The sequence below is a fragment of the Nyctereutes procyonoides genome, unplaced genomic scaffold (genome assembly GCF_905146905.1).
Source record: "Nyctereutes procyonoides isolate TBG_1078 unplaced genomic scaffold, NYPRO_anot_genome, whole genome shotgun sequence".
In the NCBI taxonomy this organism is placed as follows: Eukaryota; Metazoa; Chordata; class Mammalia; order Carnivora; family Canidae; genus Nyctereutes; species Nyctereutes procyonoides.
Window position 1 is genome coordinate 84,523,130 of NW_026575140.1, and position 18,324 is coordinate 84,541,453.

General features: G+C 42.4%; 1 long non-coding RNA gene across 1 annotated transcript in view; it reads right to left on the minus strand.

Annotated features, from left to right (window-relative positions):
• Positions 1-973: 973 nt before the first annotated feature.
• Positions 974-18,324, minus strand: part of LOC129496824 (uncharacterized) — a 33,253-nt gene continuing 15,902 nt past the window's right edge. The window contains exons 2-3 of the long non-coding RNA XR_008661858.1: positions 3,226-3,474; positions 974-1,464 (exon numbers count right to left, since the gene is read on the minus strand). This is a non-coding gene — a long non-coding RNA (uncharacterized LOC129496824). The remainder of the gene's footprint in view (positions 1,465-3,225; positions 3,475-18,324) is intronic.

The following is an 18,324-nucleotide window of genomic DNA, read 5'->3' on the forward strand; positions in this document are numbered from 1 at the left end:
TTGTGGAGAAAGGGGAACCGTCTTACATTGTTGGTGGGAATGCAAACTGGTACAGCCACTCTGGAAGTCAGTATGGAGGTTCCACAAAAAGTTAAAATAGAACTACCCTATGACGCAGCAATTGCACTACTGGGTATTTACCCAAAGCATAAAAGCATACTGATTCGAAGGGATAGATGCACCCCAATGTTTATAGCAGCGTTATCAGCAATAGCCAAACTATAGAAAGAGTCCAAATGTCCATTGATTGATGAATGGATCTTCATAAAAGAGGTGATGTATCTACATACAATGGAATATTACTTGGCCAACAAAAAGAATGGAATCTTGCCATTTGCAATGACATGGATGGAGCTAAAGAGTATTATGCTAAGTGAAATAAATCAGAGAGAGACAGATACCATATGATTTCATTCCTATGTGGAATTTAAGAAACAAAACAGGTGAACATAGGTGGAAAAAAAAAAAAGAGAGAGGCAAACCATAAAACTGACTTTTAACTGTAGAAAACAAACTGATGGTCACCAGAGGGGAGGTGGGAGATGGTAGGAGGATGGGCGAAGTAGGTGATGGGGAGTGAAGACGGCACTTGTGATGAGCATTGGGTGTTGTATGGAAGTGATGAATCATTATATTGTACACCTGCAACTAGTATTACACTGTGTGTTAAGTAGCTGGAATTTAAATAACTTTAAAAAAACATAAAATCATTACTCAGCATTTCTTTGGGGTTAATATTCCCTTCTAATTTTATCTTCTCATTATTTTATCTTCTAGTCATCATCAAGTGTCTACATTAAGCAGAGGTTGTTTTTCATGTTATTGAATTATGTAATTTGATCGCAATATTTTGGCTCATAATAGTAATAACCAAGCATTTATTATTATATCTTTTTCTTCTTTACAGAAAACCTTTCAAATGCTTATTCTAACCCTATGACAGAAAAACTACACATTGTTTATTATGGTGGCCAATCTTTATTATTTAAAAATACTTAAGGGGGTATGAAAACTATAGACTAACATGATTTCAGAAATTCAGATTTCTTGTGTCTGCACCACAAAAATCATCATGCCAGACATTTGGAAACGCTGGCCTGTGCTAAGGCAGCCGTCTTGGAAGTGGAGAGGAAAGATACCGAAGAGTTGGAATCATCAGGCTTTAGTGGTTGAGCCGATGTGAGGAATCGGGGAGAAAGGAATCTAGAATAACTTCCCAGTGTCTGGTTTTGTCAACTTGGTTGATGCGGATTTGAGAAAGAAAAGCACAATGGGGAATCGAGATTGTTGGAGTGTAGAAAGTCTAAGGAGCCTGAGTCATTAGTCTGGGGATGTCCTCTGGTGTCTGGAACTCAGCAGAGAGGTTTGTTCTGGAGATGGAGACTTGAGACAGCCGTGAACAGAAGGGAGAATCGTGGGCAAGTCAGTATTTGTTTCCGACTGTTTCGGACTCGTTTAGAACACCTAAAATATAATAGAAGAGGTGGGTGTTTGGGAGCAATATGCGATAATTATTTTACAGCTTTCCCAACCTTATGCATCATCTTAGTCATTTTGGCAAACAAAATACGACAGCTGGTCATGGCTTTTAGCCCCTAGAACTTTCAGAGTTGCAGATTTATATACTTCCAAAAGTAAAACAGAAGTGCCTTTCGGTTTTACTTTAAACAGAAACTAAAATTGTAGGGAGGGGGAAGAAATCCTATTTAACCCTTCCTTTTCCTTTAATTACAACAACGTTTACACAAATGTAGAGGAAAAAACATGAAAATACATTAAAGCACCTAGGAAATAATACAGTATCAAAGAAGAGATGAAGAGAGCCCAGTGGAACCACTGGCATATGAATATAGAACAGTAATTGTGTGTGCCACAAGTACCTCGTGCTAATTTTTTTTTTCAGTTGAACGGCTGTGACTGTGTTCTGATTTGTATGCTATGGAGCCTAGAGCTAACAGCCAAAGCTCCAGAGCTAGACACATTGAGGCTTGGATCTTGACTCCTCTGCTTCCAAGCTGTGTGACCTTAGGTAAGCTGCGTGACCCCTCTGAGCTTCAGTCTCCCTATGTGTGAAATGAATCATCCTCAACTTCTTCCATCCCCTAAGCCCTCCGCCGGTCATGTACTAAACATTTCTTGCATCTGTGACCTTCTCTCCAGCTCCACTGCCCGTGGCCAGGTCCAGGCTAGGGAAAGCTGCATGGCCTCCTAGTTTGGTGTCCCCGCCTTCAGTCTTGCTCTCTTGAAATCCATTCTGGATCCTGTAGCCAGAGTGATTGCTTGGAATACTAAGCCTGATCCTGGGGATGCCTGGGTGGCTCAGCGGTTTAGAGCCTCCCTTCGGCCCAGGGTGTGATCCTGGGGACCTGGGATTGAGTCCCACATCGGGCTCCCTGTATGGAGCCTGCTTCTCCTGCTGCCTGTGTCTCTGCCTCTCTCTCTGTCTGTCTCTGTCTCTCATGGATAAATAAATAAATAAATAAATAAATAAATAAATAAATATTTAATAAATAAATAAATAAATAAACCTGATAATGTCACTTGACAATTTGAAAGTCTGCATTATCTCCCCATTGCTCATAGGGCTTCCCACCCGCCTCCCGCCTGCCCCCACAATGGGGCACCTATCAAAACCCTCCCTGAACTCCCTCTGGCCTCTGGGTCTTTGCACAGGTTGAACATGACCCCCATCTCCTCCACTCCATGCACTTTGACCACCTAACTCCCTTTTATCCATCCAGCCTCAGCTTGGAGACCACTCAGGGAGTCTCTCTTCTCCTGCCCTCCAATTTTGAGATTTTCTTTCATTTTTTTTTCATTTCATTTTTTTCATCCCTTCACAGGCATTCCCATAACACAGTATACTTCTCTCCATCCTGTTTTCCTCATCGTGTATTAAATTACTTAATAATTACTTAACTATAGCGGTCTGCAGTTTATCAGGAAAATGGAAGCTACTCTGTGTATTATGAGTATTATGAGTTTTAAGATAAAAAAAAATTTCCACAACCATCGAGGAAGCAAAGATCAAGGAGCTATTGGTAATGTCACCTGGGAAACTCCAAAAACTGTGAGTCTATTAGGGGCTCCCACCAACTATTTAAGCCGGTAGCACAGTATAGACCATTCTCAAAAAAGTCCATCTGAAAGCTGTTTACATTTCTCTGTGCATCTGTTCACATCTGCCTCTGAGGAATAAAGATCTCAGTCTTCCCCCTTCCTCACCTAAGAGCCTCTCCCTGGAAGATCTCTCTTGGAACCATGTAGAGAAGATTCTGGGAAATGGAGCTACCAGCTTCTCTTCTCCAAGGCAGGAAGACATCAGAATGGGGTGACAGTGATGTTCAAGGTCACAACACATGGTTCAGCACACTCGTCCTCTGGAAACAGTTCACTACAGTCACGTTAACGACATCGATGATATTGAACCTAATGGATATTTTGTTTGTTCACGGGGCACCCATGCCCCAGTTCCTGTAAAATCACAAAAACTCAGTGGGAGTGCACATTCACTATGGTCCATACAATGAGTATTATGGCTGAGGCTGAGTTGTTTGTGTACTTTTCTATGACTGTTAAGTGGATAGATGAGTCACATCCTTGTGTCCTGCACATAACCCATTAAAACCAACAGGCCTCTACAGACCTGGGGAAAAAACAGGGCTGTCTTGCACTCCTAGAATTCATTCCTGGCAAAGGTGCTACAAGTCAAAATGATGTAAGCTGAATCAGATTTTCCAGTAGAAACTAAGCCACATGCATTGCCAACCACCAAATGACCAACTTCTTATAGCAAATAATCACAAGTGCAACAACGAACTAAATACAAATTATGTATCTGTACACGAGTCAGTACAACACTTCACGAAATGCATAGACACCAACCAGGGCAATGTAGAAGCCAATCGCTGTAGCATAATAACGTTAAACCTTTAATATCTTTTTAATGATTTCTGTTATATTTGCCACAATGACTAGAAAGTGAAATTGCATTTTTCTAGGAAATCTTACATTGTCGTAAGAATCTTTAAATAGAGGGGCGCCCGGGTGGCTCAGCAGTTGAGTGTCATCTGCCTTTGGCTCGGGTCGTGACCCCGGGGTCCTGGGATCGAGTCCCACTTCGGGCTCCCCACATGGAGCCTGCTTCTCCCTCTGCCTGTGTCTCTGCCTCTCTCTCTCTGTGTGTCTCTCATGGATGAATAAATACAATCTTTTTTTAAAAAATCTTTAAATAGAACTTTGAGTTGCTAGTGCACAAATGTTAGTGCATTTCAAATTTGAATTCTGTGTTTTGTTTTCTGAGCTGCCGCCCCGTAAGCACTAGCTGCTCCCTCACACCCAGTCTTATGCTAGGCATGCTTTCTTTAAAAACTTTGCTTTTAGGACACACAACCTAACCTTGCACTGAAATTTCCCACTTTCCCTCCTATCCTATCATTTCACAGTGTCAAGAACTCTCCTTACCTGGCCTGGAATTATAGCTAGACTTGTTAATAGGCATTATTGGGTTGGTCCTGAGTCCAGAACTCATTCTTTTGCAGCTACAGTTGAATAGAAGCCTCTAGGGGAGAAATGTACTTTCCATTAAGAGAAGGGGGGGGGGGAGCTCTAAGAGACTAAGTAGTTAGAATATGTTTGAGTTAAAGAGCTTCTTCCTTGCTACCTAAGCATGCTGCAACACAGAGATCCAAATTCATGGTAGTCTCCCAAGGTGGCTGCCTTGGTCGAAGCACTTCTGAATCATGAATTGTCTGTAGAAGTGGTGTAATCAAGGTGATCACTCCCACTCTGTGTGCACAGGGCGATTATCATTGGTCTGTAGCCTTTCTTTTCTTCTTCTTTCTCTCTCCCTCGCCCCTACCCCCCACTTTCTCTGCTGGAGTCCAGTCTTTCCCCCTACTCTGCTGCCTTCATGCTGGAGCCAAAAAGGAAGGGTCTGGGCGCCCACAGGGTGGGGGGTGGGGGTGCCAGGGACAGGGATGGTGGAGGCCAAGACGGAGCGCAGCAGGAAGGCAGGTCCCAAACCCAAGCCACAGAATGACAGCACTGCGCTTCGCATTCCCCAAAGTCACTGACGAGGCAAGTTTTACAGAGTCTCCAGTAACTTCCAGGTTCTCATCTGTGAAATGAGTGGGCTACAGTAGTGAGCCCTTCTTCCCACTCTGACATGCTTCGGCTATGTGGTGTGTATTGTCTGCCTGCTGAGAGAACACAGTGGCATAATTTACTACTCCATGAAAATATGTGCCACAGGCCAGTGTGAACATAGATGGAGAGAGCAAACATCCATTTGAGTTCTAACACCATAGGTAGAAGGTGAAGATACTGGGTCGGGTTGGACACATCCTGGGAAGGGGTCGGGCAGGAGGTGAGATTTCCAGAGACAACTGAATAATGAGAGAAAACAAGTCAACTTAAAAGCTTCTAATTCAGGTGATCATGTACTTTAAAGCTCTAGAAAATGTTGGTCCTCCTTAGATGAGCTGGCTCACTCTGCCTTCAACATCTTCCTCGCACCATCTCTTGTCCTCCCAGGGTCATGTCACATCGACCCCTTGACTTCCTGGAATTCTCTCCAGTATGGAAACCTCCTAACTGGAAAGTCCTGACTGCCAGGACATAGAGGTTTTTCCTGCAGAAAGCACTTCCCCGTATCTAAAACTCAAAGCTCTTACCCCATCCTGAGTACATCAGACCCCCTGGCCTGGGACCAGGATGTCATTGGTGTCAGTATTGGACTCGTTGCTCCTGAAGGCTTTGTTTCCCCATTGTGAGTCTGTGCTGCTTAATTTAGACCATAAACTCTTAGAAGGAAGAGTTTATTTCATCCGATTTGGCTCTGAATTTGTGCACATTACAGGTTCTCTTTGGATTAACTGTTGAATGAAAAAGATGTTCTCGGGCTTAATAAAGGTTGATCACAGCTCATATCATCCTTCAGAATTGTGGCTGTGAGATGATCACGGCAGGCCTTCCTGCTCTAACCCTCTGTAAATGTGAGAGTGACCAAGTCCCGTGGACAGGGATTGGAGCCCTGGTGCCAGTGTTGTGGTCCAGGCTGTCTTAGGTCGTCCCATATTTGAGCTATTCTCCTCTCCTTTGTATTCCTCGTTCCAAGAGAGGAAGTATCTGGCTGTGTTTGTGTAGGTCTTTCTCCCTAGATTTGGTTGACCTCTGGAGTTTCTTCGGGAAGGGATGAGCCAAATCACCTTTCTTGTCAGACAGGCTGAGATTCCTTGAGATGCTTGTGAGTAGAAGAGAGGCTAATACGAGTCCCTATTTTGCAACTGGGAAAGGTGAGATCAGGGAAGCATGAAAGAAATCATGCTGGGATTATAGTAAATAGATGGGAGAGATGAAAATAGGCCCCGTAACCCAATCTGCTGAGGATGGATGGTGGATAGCTAGATAGAACCAGCAACAAGAGACCTGAGTCATCTGGGCCAACCTCTTCCTTTTATAGGATCTTGAAACTCAGAGAGGAGTAGTGACTTGCTCTCTTTGTTGGTGAAAGTCTCCATGTTTGGATTCCATCTGATCTTTGTGTTTTACTACAGGTATATAGTCAGTCTAATTCCAAAGCAACAGCATTCCTTCTAGGGACCCAAGGAGCCAAGGAATATGGGCAGGGCCAGTATTACCTACCCCACACCCATCTGCATCAACCCTGTCCAAAGTCCCAACAAGTTAGGTCAGCAAATAAATAAATAAAATTTCAGCTAAATAAATAATCACAAGGTATGTATTTTAAATTACCAGGCCAGAAAGGTCACGGAATAATCTAGAAGAAAGAAACTAAGCAGAAACAAATGCTATACAACTGGAATAATTGGCTAAATATAAGAAAGAAAAATTAGGGATCACTGGGTGGCGCAGCAGTTTGGCACCTGCCTTTGGCCCAGGGCGCGATCCTGGAGACCCAGGATCGAGTCCCACGTCGGGCTCCCAGTGCGTGGAGCCTGCTTCTCCCTCTGCCGGTGTCTCTGCCTCTCTCTCTCTCTGTGTGACTATCATAAATAAATAATTTAAAAAAAAATTAAAAATAAAAAAAAATTAAGAAAGAAAAAATAAATTCCAGATTTTATGTTCGCATAAACCAAAGAGTATCTCACTGGTGTAAACAAAGTATATATTTTTTTCTGTAATTGTGCTTTTATGTTTGTTTCCTTTCTGGTGATCACTTCCAGCCAGCTGATCACGTGGTTCATGAAAGCCCAGGTTTAGGACAGATTCCCCAGCCTCCGCTTCCAAAGTTGGTGCCCCTATGACCCTCTTCTGTAGAAAGTCTGGAGTCGCCACCGAGAGGAAAACATGTGGCCCACCGTGGTGTTCCAGGGAAGTGGGAGAGGGCTGTGTTCGTTTAGCCAGACTGTCTGAGAAACAGTCATAAAAACTCCAGATGTTTGTGCCATCAGGGCCAGGCTATCAAAATCAGAGGGACTCTCCATGCTCGTGTCATCAAACGATATAACCCCACTAGTGATGGGAGCCCCCTGAAGCTGGTTGACGGCGAGCAGGAGCTATTATGAAATTCCCCCAGTGACCTCAAGATTCCTGCCTTGAAGAACACAGCACCCGACTTGGCCCTGCATCCGACTTTCCTAATGGCATCTGTACAGAAGAAGCTTTTTCTCTGTCCTGCCTCTTAATAGGGCACGTTGCCCATTGGAAATTTCCTCCAGGGTCCTAGGCAGTGAGAGGCTCAGGGTCAGCTCACAGTGTGTGTAAGCGCTTTAGAACCTCTACGTAGTGTTTGCTGTCCTTGGGACGGAGGAGTGCTCTGTGAATCAAGCCCTTCTCAGTTTGTCAGCCCTGTGTCAGTGTTTGCTGAGGCCTGAAGTCAAAGGCAAGTCGGAACAGTGTGGAGACTTTGGCAAAGGGCTTGTTCCCCCATCTCTAGCTCCCCATTCGAATGAAACAATTCTAGGGTGAGGTTGGCCCTAGGAATTATTTCTCTGACTCATATTCCCTTTGCGCTTTTCACACACTCAGAATGTAACAACTCTGAGTACCTCATAGCCCTGGGCAGAGAGAGGCCAGGGTTGGGGCAAAGCCCTACTGGGGCCCACTCCCAAGGCTGAGAAGACAAATAGGGAGGTGTCTCTCCACGCTGATTTCTTTCATCACCCCAAGCTATTTGGGGACACCATTGCCACACACTTGGTGAAGAAGCCACAAACTGGTTCTAACTCTCAAAGGTGGGGACAGGCCTACCGAAGACTTTTCTTTTGGACACTTACACATCTTTAATGGACATGTTAAAATAATTTTATATTTCCTCTCATTGCTAAAACTCTGAAGGAACATCCCTTCTGTAGTCAAAGTAATAATTTGTCATCATGCAAGGAAATGTTTTTGTTATCACATTCATAAGTAGAAGCCAAAGCTGATAGAGAATTGGGCCAGGCGAGGAGGGACACGGGTTGCCTTGGTGTCTGCCCTTGTTGCCGGAAAGAGGGGCAAGGGGACCCTTCATCCTCAGAGATTTGGGCCGACACGAGAGATACAGATCCTGGCCCAGAAAAGCAGCTGGACTCTGGGGGCATCTTGTCTCATGTTTCCTCTTTGATCATCTGATTCAGGACACATTTCCTCTCTTGGCACAGAGGGTAAAAGACGATGTCGACAAAATTCCCATTTTCAGGCAGCCCACATTCAGTGGGGGAGGTGGGCACAGAACTGCTTCCCTATGCGGGATAAGCGCGGAGGCAGGCTTACTCAGGGGCTGCTGGGCTTCCTTTCCCAAGGACAAGGGCTGTAGCCCATCATGCACACGGGCACATGTGCACGCAAGTGGACACCACACAGCACTCCCTTCCAACATCAGCTCTGTGCTGCTAAATGTCCCCATTGTGACTGGAAAGGCAGGAATAATGCAGGTGGAGCAAGTTAAGTTCTGGCAGGACTGAGAAAGAGAGTTTGCACAAAAGCCACCTGTGTTCTGCCACTTTCTTGGAGATGTTCCCACTCCCCAAATTTCACAAGCCCTGGCTCAGTCCGAAACAAAAAAGTGGGTGTACAAATCCTGTAAAATGCACAGCTCACGCCTCCAGGTGGCAGCCGTCTTGTTCTCTCACACTCCCTGGAGCACAGAGACAACAGGTTGTCAGCTCTCTAGGGCTCAGGATTCCCAGATTCTCAGCCCCGCTCCTTGACTGCTCTTCCGTGACCTTCACAAGCCTCTGCCTTATTAGACCTTAAAGCTCCTTTGAATAAAATGTAGAAATGGGAGTTTATTGGAAAGCGAACGTGGAGTGCATGAAGGTGATGATGCCAGGTGGCATTCATTCATTACCTTGTTCGTTATGTCTGCATTTCACAATTATATTTGGGTGTGTATTCTGTGGTAACATGTTGGTGCAAAAGTCATGGGCATGCAGAAGACAAAGATGAATAAAATGTGCCTGCCCTTCGAGGCGTTTGCCCTCAGCGTGAGAGACCTAAAGTTAATCAATTAGCAACAGTTCAAGGACGAAGGATATGAGTACTTGAATAAAATATACCAGTAGAATTTCTAGCAACAAGCTTGCCTACCCTGACTTGGGCACTCCCTCTTATTTCCTCTATGCATGGAAATGCTAGCTAAACAAACGAAGAGAAAGAACTCAAACCCAGAGAGAGGGGGAAGTAGGAGCTGCTGTCATAATGGCCCAAGAGGTTCTTCAGGCCTGCATTTAGGCTCGAGGGACTGTGGACCAGTTTTTCATGTTTACACTCGTATTGATTAACTGGTCTTGAGCATGCGTACATTTGGAAACTACAATTGAATCCCCCACACCCCCCCACACACACCATAAAGGCCTCAGTGACCCAAAGGGCTTCCCAGTCCCTGGAAAGGAAACTAGGGAAATTTCATCCATCAACCTTGGAAGTAGCAAGGAACTTTGTCATCCCGTGGAGGCTTTCTGGAGTTCAAACAAACAAACAAACAAACAATCATCCATGAGAAGGCAAGACTCCAGGCCTGTGCTGTGACAGGTGTGAGATCTAGATGTGTCCTATATATACAGATGGAAACCCCAAACCTAGATATTAGCATAACATAAAACATACTTTCAGGGCACCAGGGTGTCTCAGTCAGTTAGGCATCCAACTCTTGATGTCAGTTCAGGTCATGATCTCAGGGTCCTGGGATCAAGCCCAACATCCGGCTCTGTGCTGGGCGTGGAGCCTGCTTGGTATGCTCTCCTTCCCTCTCCCTCTGCACCCCACCCTCACCCATGTGCATGCTCATGCTCTCTGTCTCTAAACAAACAAAAACTACATTCTACACCATTGAAATCCCTGTGGCTCCAGTAGAAGTAATTAAAAAGCCACTTTGTAGAAGTACTGAAGCCAGATTAGATAGGATTCCCCCAGGGGGAAAAAAAGCTATGCTAATGATAAGTTCATAATCAAAATTTATAAAGCACATGAAGAAACAAACAACCGTGGGGTGAGGGAGTGTATAGGGGTGTTGATTCAAGAACTGGAATAATTACACAGCTTGAAAAAGATGGCGATATATGGTTGTTTAAACTGATCAGATAGATCAATGAAGAAATGGAGGCTATAATCACAGCAGAAGACAGTTTGGAAATATAAAGATAAATTCAATAAAGAACTACATGATACTTTTACAAGTAAAAAATATGGTCCCTGAAAACTAAAAAGAACTCAATGGACAGGTTAAAAAGTAGATTTCTTTGGTACAATCACGTAGGAAAGACTGTGCCATTATCTTGAAAGCTGAGCATTCCCATATTTTATGTCTCAGTAATTCCATTTCTTGGAACATAAGCAGGAGAAATGCAAGAGATGTGAATGGTGATGTTTACCATAGTGCTGTTTGTAATAGCAAAAACCTGGAAACTGCCCAAATGCTTGTTGACCAAAGAGTGGATAAATAAACTATGACATAATCACCTGATGACACAATGGGACATTATGGTGCAGTCAAAACAAATGAAGCTACATGCAGCAGTACGCATGAATCTCAACAATACAATTGTGACAAAGTAAGTCCCAGAAGACAATTTTAGCATAGAACCATTTTTATAAAGTTACACCCTTTAAAAAAAAGGAATAATGTGCTTTCTAGGAATCCATATATTCTTAAAATATGATTTTAAAAACTTGTAGGTAGAGAATAAGCACAAGGTTCAGGGTGGTGATTTCCTTGGAGGAGAGGAAAAGCACTGGGACAAAAGTAGATGGAAGTAGATTTAAGTTATTGCTGACATTTTAATGCCTTTGGGGTTTTTTTTTGTATGTTATTAATGAAAAGATACATACCTCAACAAGCCAAGGAGGGCCGTGTATTAACAAATGAAGACAATATGTAATGAGCCAAGGATTAACATCAATCTAATTCTGTGTGCCTGAGATTTTTAAAATCCATAGTCAATGAGACACAGCTAAAGATGCCTGGAGAAGAGAAGGGTAATTGAAATTACAGAGACAGGGATAAGAGATGGAATAGGGATCAGCAGGGAGATACAACAGGGCACTTGGGTGCTCAGTCAGTTAAGTGTCTGCCTTCAGCTCAGGTCATGAATCCGGGGTCCTGGGATCCAGCCCCACATCATCAGGGCTCCCTGCTGAGCAGGGAGTCTGGTTCTCCCTCTCCCTCTGCCCCTCCCCGCCCCAGTCATGCCCTCTCTCTCTCTTTCTCTCTCTCAAATAAATATTTTTTTTTTTGAAGAGTGAAATACAAAAGGACAGTTGGGATTTGGCGACTAGGATGAACAGGTGAAATACACATCTATTAGGCATTCCAGAAAGCAAAACGGAGAGATACAAGAGCATGATGTAGAGAACAAAGGGAGGGAGGGAATGTTCAAGGCCATAATGGCTGAGAATTTCCCAGTATTGAAGATAAACATAAGACCCTGGATTAAAGAAATATACCAAGTTCCAAATAGGGTAAGTAAAAGGAGATACTAAAACATTTAGTAATGATTTTAAAGGGCATCAAAGATGAAAAAATCTCACCAAAGATGAAGAGAAAACTTAAAAATGAAGAGAAAACTGACTAAGCCACCCAGGTGCCTCTCAAAGCACTAAAATTTTGACTGCAATAAATGATTTGGGGTCTATGTGACCAAGACTCAGAATATCCGATGGGGGCCTTTTACTCAAGGCTTTATAAATACAGCACAAAGGGTTAGATGAAAATGACTAGCTCCATACAACTAGAGAATTATATATAATATACTATCCTTTAAAAATTAAGATTATCTCGGGACACTTGGGTGGCTGAGTGGGTTAAGCATCTGCCTTCAGCTCAGGTCATGATCTCGGGGTCCTGGGGTTGAGCTCATGAAGGAGCTGGTGAAATTCAGCCTGGTGGTTCCCAGCTTTGTCAAGATCCTCTCCTTTCTTCCTCCTGGCACTGCCTTGCCTGGTAACCCTATTCGGGGCCCTACGATGACCGTCCACAGTACTCTGCACTGGACTTGGCATTTCCTTATATTAGATGGTCGACCAGTTGCAAGAAAATGACCCTTTTCCTGTCTGCAATTCCTTAAGTCCTCAATTTAAACACAAACATAACAATTATATTTTTATAGCTCCAGTTTGTTATCCTATTTTGGAATTTCACACTTAGGTGCAGTGTTGGAACATAGGAAACTTAACTTCCGGTGTGTTCTTTGTATGACCCCACAAATGGCTTCTTTCTCCCCTGATTTTCAAAGTGTTGGTGGAATAAGTTCTATGGGGGGTGCCCTTGACTTCTGTCGGGATATAATTGGCTCTCAAGTTGAATACCACCCAGGTTGAGCCCCAATGTAGAGCAGTCACTGGCTGTTCCAACTAATATATGTACTGTCTCAGCACCAGGAGAACTCTAGAAGGGGTGCGGAATTACTTATGTAGAGTGGCACAAGGACCCAGCCCCAACACATCCCTCCCATCCAGTATCCTTTACTCTGCTTCTTCTGACCAAAAATCCCTGCTACTTGAGTCAATGGGGGACAGGACCACCTTGTAACTTTACAAGTATACCTCAGAGATACTGCTGGTTCTGTTCCAGACCTTGGCAATAAATAGAATATTGCCATAAAGTGAGTCAAATAATTTTTTTGGTTTCCCAGTGCATATAAAAGTTGTGTTTACGTTGTACTGTAGTCTCTTAAGGGCGCAAGACCATTATGTCTAAAAACCAATGTAAATACCTTAATTGAAAAATACTTTATTGCTAAAAAATGCAACCATCATCTGAGCTCACTGTGAGTTGTAATCTCTGCTGGTGGAGGGTCTTGCCTCAATGCTGGTAGCTGCTGACACTGCAGGGCGGTGGTTGCTGGAGGTTTGGGGAGGGAGGAGCATGGCAAATTCTTAAAATAAGACAACAATGAAGTCTGACCTGTCGACAGACTTTTCCTTTCATGAACCATTTCTCTATAGCTTGCACTATGGGACACAAGAGGCCTAGCTTTCAGCCTGTCTTGGCTTTTAAGATGTTTTCCCCACTACACTGAATCATTTCTAGGTATCAGTTTAAGGTGAGAGACGCATAACTCTTTTTTTTTTTTTCACTCAAACACTTAGAGGCCATGAGAGGGTTACCAATTGACTGAATTTCAATATTGTCTCAGGAAATAGGGAAGGCCAAGAAGAGGGAAAGAGATGAGAGAATAGCCATTCAGTGGGCTGGTCAGAATGTAACATTTATCAATTAAGTTCACCATCTGACATGGGCGTGATTTATGGTGCCCCCCAAACCATTACAGTAGCAACAGTGAAGATCCCTGGTCACCATAACAAATATAGTGATGATGAAAAAGTTGGGAATATTGCAAGAATTATCAAAATGTGACACAGAGACATGAAGTGAGCAAATGCTATTGGGAAAATGGCACTGATAGACCCTCTCGATGCAGAGTTGCCGCAGACCTACAATTTGTCAAAACAAAACAACACAAAAACCCCACAGTATCTGCAAAGTGCAATAAAATGAAGCACAGTCAAATGAGATATGTTTGTGTATTAAATCCTTCTTAGATGCCATTTAAACTTGCCTTTTACCCCAAGGCTAATAGAAGCTGGAGTTTTAGCAACTCTAAGCCCCTTTAAAGATTGATTGATTGATTTGATTTGATTTGATTTGATTTTAAACAGAGAGAGAGCATGATGGGGAGGGAGCCAGAATTTCAAGCAGACTCTACACTGAGGACAGAGCCGGAAGCCAGGCTTGATCTCACGACCCTTAGATCATAACCTGAGCCCAAACCAAGAGTCAGACGCTTAACTCACTGTACCACCTAGTGGCTCCTAAACCCCTTTAGAAGAGATGATTCTAGGAAAAAAAAGGTTCTGTAATTCTGTACGGTGACAGGTGTTAATGAGATTTATTGTGGTGTTCATTGTGCAAATATCCAAGCATTACATTGTATACCTGCAACAAATATAATGTTGTATGTCGTTTATACCTCAATAAAGAAATAAAGAAAAGAGATGAACACATCACTGAACACATCATAAAATCCAAGACTTAGAAAAGACTTCAGAAAGAATCTGTTCTGGCTCAATCTTTTTGGTTTACAGGTAGAGGAACTGAGGTCTGGACAGGCAAAGGATGTATTATTCCTTTCACATATTTCTGAATTTCATTTTCTAATGTTAAGGATTTTTGAGTTTATGTTCATGAGGAATACGGCTCCAGTTTTCTTGTACTGTCTTTGTCTGGCTTTGGTATCAGGGTGATTCTGAATTTATTAGACTAAAATGAGGTGAAAGGTGTTCCCTACCTTTTGTATTTCCTGTAAAAATTTGTGTTGAATTCATAGTATTTTTCCTGTAACCGTTTGTTTGAATTCTTAGATGAAATTTTGTGGGCCTGGGGTCTTCATTACGGGAAGATTTTTAATGACACATTCAACTTATTTAAAAGTTACAGAGTCGGGATCCCTGGTTGCAGCGGTTTAGCGCCTGCCTTTGGCCCAGGGCGCGATCCTGGAGACCCGGGATCAAATCCCACGTCGGGCTCCCGGTGCATGGAGCCTGCTTCTCCCTCTGCCTATGTCTCTGCATCTCTCTCTCTCTCTCTCTCTCTCTCTCTGTGTGTGTGTGTGACTATCATAAATAAAAATTAAAAAAAAGTTACAGAGTCATTCAGATTTTCTGTTTCCTTTTGTGTCCATTTTGATGATTGGTGTTTTTTAAGGAACTTGTTAATGTCATTAGGTCATTAAATTTATCTCAATAAAAGTATTTGTAGTATATCTCACTATCCTTGTATCATCTCTAGTACTTTCGTGATATTCTCTCTTTCATTCCCAATATTGGTTATTTATGTCTTTTCTTTACCATTCTAGCCAGAAGTTTACCAATTTTATAATTTTACCAATTTATTAATCTTTTCAAACAAATCACTCCTTGTTTCACTTGATTTTTTTTTTTTGTACTTCATTAACTTCTACTTTTTTTTAATGTTTTTTTTTTTTTTTCCTACACCCAATTGGGGTTTGAACTCATGATCCCAAGATCAGGAGTTACATGCTCGGGCAGCCTGGGTGGCTCAGCGGTTTAGTGCCGCCTTCAGCCCAGGGCGTGATCCCAGAGACCTGGGATCGAGTCCCACATCGGGCTCCCCGCATGGAGCCTGCTTCTCCCTCTGCCTGTGTCTCCGCCTCTCTCTCTGTGTCTCTATGAATAAATAAATAAATAAATAAATAAATAAATAAATAAATAATATTAAAAAAAAAAAAAAGGAGTTACATGCTCTTCTGACTGCCGGTCAGGCGCCCCACTTAACTTCCACTTTCTATTGTTTCCTTTCTTCTATTCCTTTTGAGTTTAATTTGCTCTTTGCTTGCTTTTAAAATGGAAGCGTAGGTCCATTACGCCTTCTTTTCCAATATAAGTATTTAAAGCTAAATTTCTTTGTAAGTGCTTCTTTAGTAACATCCCCACAGACTTTTATGTGATTTTTTCATTTTCATTTAATTAAAAATTTTTTTTTCTAATTTCTTCTGTGATTTCTTCTTTGGGCCCATCAATTCTTTAGAAATATGCTGTTTAATTTTCAGGTATTTGGGGGATTTTTCAAATACCTCTTTGCTATCAAATTGTAATTTCAATTCTGTGTTCAGATAGTGCAATTCCAGCCCTCTTAAATATATTAAGAAATGTTTTATAGCCCAACATATAATTGATCTTGGTGAATATTCCATGTGTAGTAAAAAAAGGATGTGTATCCTGCCACTGTTGGATGTATTGTTTTAGAAATGTCAATCCGAAAAAAATAAAAAATAAAAAAATAAAAATGTCAATCCAGTCAAGTTCGTGGCTGGCCCTCTCAGGGCTCCCACATGCTCAGTGATTTTCTGTTTACTTGTTCTGTCACTGAGAGAAGAGCTCCCAATCCCCAACCATAATTGTGGATTTACCATTTCTCTCTTCAGTCTGTCAGGTTTTGCCAAATGGATCTTGGAACTCTGTCGTGAGGTGCATAGATATTTAGAATTATGATTTTTAAAATCTAATTTGCACCATTATAATTGTGAAACATCTCTTTTTATCTCTGGTAATAGTCCTTTGTCCTGAAATCTACTTCGTCTGTTATTAATATAACCAGCCCAGCACTCCCATGAGCAATGTCTGCCTGGGATCTATTTCTCCAAGCTTTTAGTTTGAACCTCCTTTTTTATTTTTTTTAAAGATTGATTTATTGATTTTAGAGAGAGAGTGTGTGCGTGAATGAGCAGGAGGAGGGGTAGAAGGAGAGGGGCAGAGAGAATCAATCCTAAGCAGACTCCTCCCTGAGCCCAAAGCCCTAGCTGGGGCTTGATCTCATGACCCCAAGATCCTGACCTGAGCCAAAACCAAGAGTCAGATGCTCAACTGACTGAGCCACTCAGGTGTCTCCTTTTTAAAAATAACATTATATTGAGCTATGACTGGCATATAAAAAGCTGTATATATTTCATGTATATGACTTGATGCTTTTGGACAGAAGTTTATACCTGTGAAACCATCACCTTGGTCTGTGCCATAAACCCATCTATCACTTTCAGGTTTCCTCCTGCCCTCTACATTATTATTATTATTATTATTATTATTATCATTATCATTATCATTATCATTATCGTTATTCTGTGTTACAGTATTCTTATGAACACTTAGCCTAAGATCTACTCTCTAAGCAAATTCTAAGTATACAGTATTACCTGTAGGCTCTGTGCTGTATAGTAGGTCTCTAGGTGCTGTTCACCTTATATAAGTGAGACTTTATGCCCTTTGACTACTACCGGCCTGCTTCCTCCTCCCCCTCCCCCACAGGCTCTGGCAACCACCATTGTAGTCTCTGTTCCTATGAGTCTGATTATTTTAGATTCCTTATGTGCACGATACCGTGCCCTTCGGTGTGTGGCTTGTTTCACTTAGCATAACGTCCTCCAGTTTCATCCATGGGGTCACAAATGACAGGATTTCCTTCTTTTCTAAGGCTGAATGCTATTGTAGGCATACTGTATATTGTAGGTGTGTACTACATTTTCTTTATCCATTCTTCCTTCCACGGACATTAGTTTGCTTTCATGACTTGGCTACTGTGAATAATGCTGCAGGGAGCATAAGGGTATCTCTTTGGGATCTTGATTTCAGTAACATTTTTTCTTTATATTTGAGTACATTTTCTTTGTATTTGAGTACATTTCTTATAGGTGGGATATACTTGGGTCCTGCTATTCTAACAAGCCTGACAACTTGTCTTTTATCTGAACCATTCAGACATTTGGTCATTAGTGCGGGACACTAGGAGGGGAGCATGTTAGTACCTCTGTCTCCTTGCACTTGCTCATCTTCCCTGGTCTATATATCAATGCTCCCAACACTTGATTTTTATCCTGAGATTTTCTCAACACATAGGACATCCAGGTGCTTTAATCCAACCTGCACTAATTACAATACTTGTCTTTTCCTGGATGCACTGGGCCCTCAAAAGCCTAGAGAACATAGCGATGGATTGCTCCAGCTGAGCACATTCTTGCATCTGTCCAGTGCATGGGAATAGATCCTAGCCTGAATTTCTCAAGGTAAAGAGAGGCTATGTTTCTAGCCAGTTATGTCCCCTCTGGCAAGTCTTTCACATTCTGGATCTTGCTGCCCTTGACTATAAAATGAGGAGATTACACCAAAGGACCTCTAAAACCTCTCTTAGCTCTCATCTTTTATGAGGCTCTTAATTCTTCTTGAGGATCATTATAGGCCAATAGCAGGAAACACAAACTAGAAAGTTCTGGAATTAGCTAAGAAAAGTGCTACAGAGCCCCTAGTGGGACTATGAGTTGGGCCTCATCTGCCCCACTGCCCCTAGGTTTCCATTTTCTAGACTTTGAC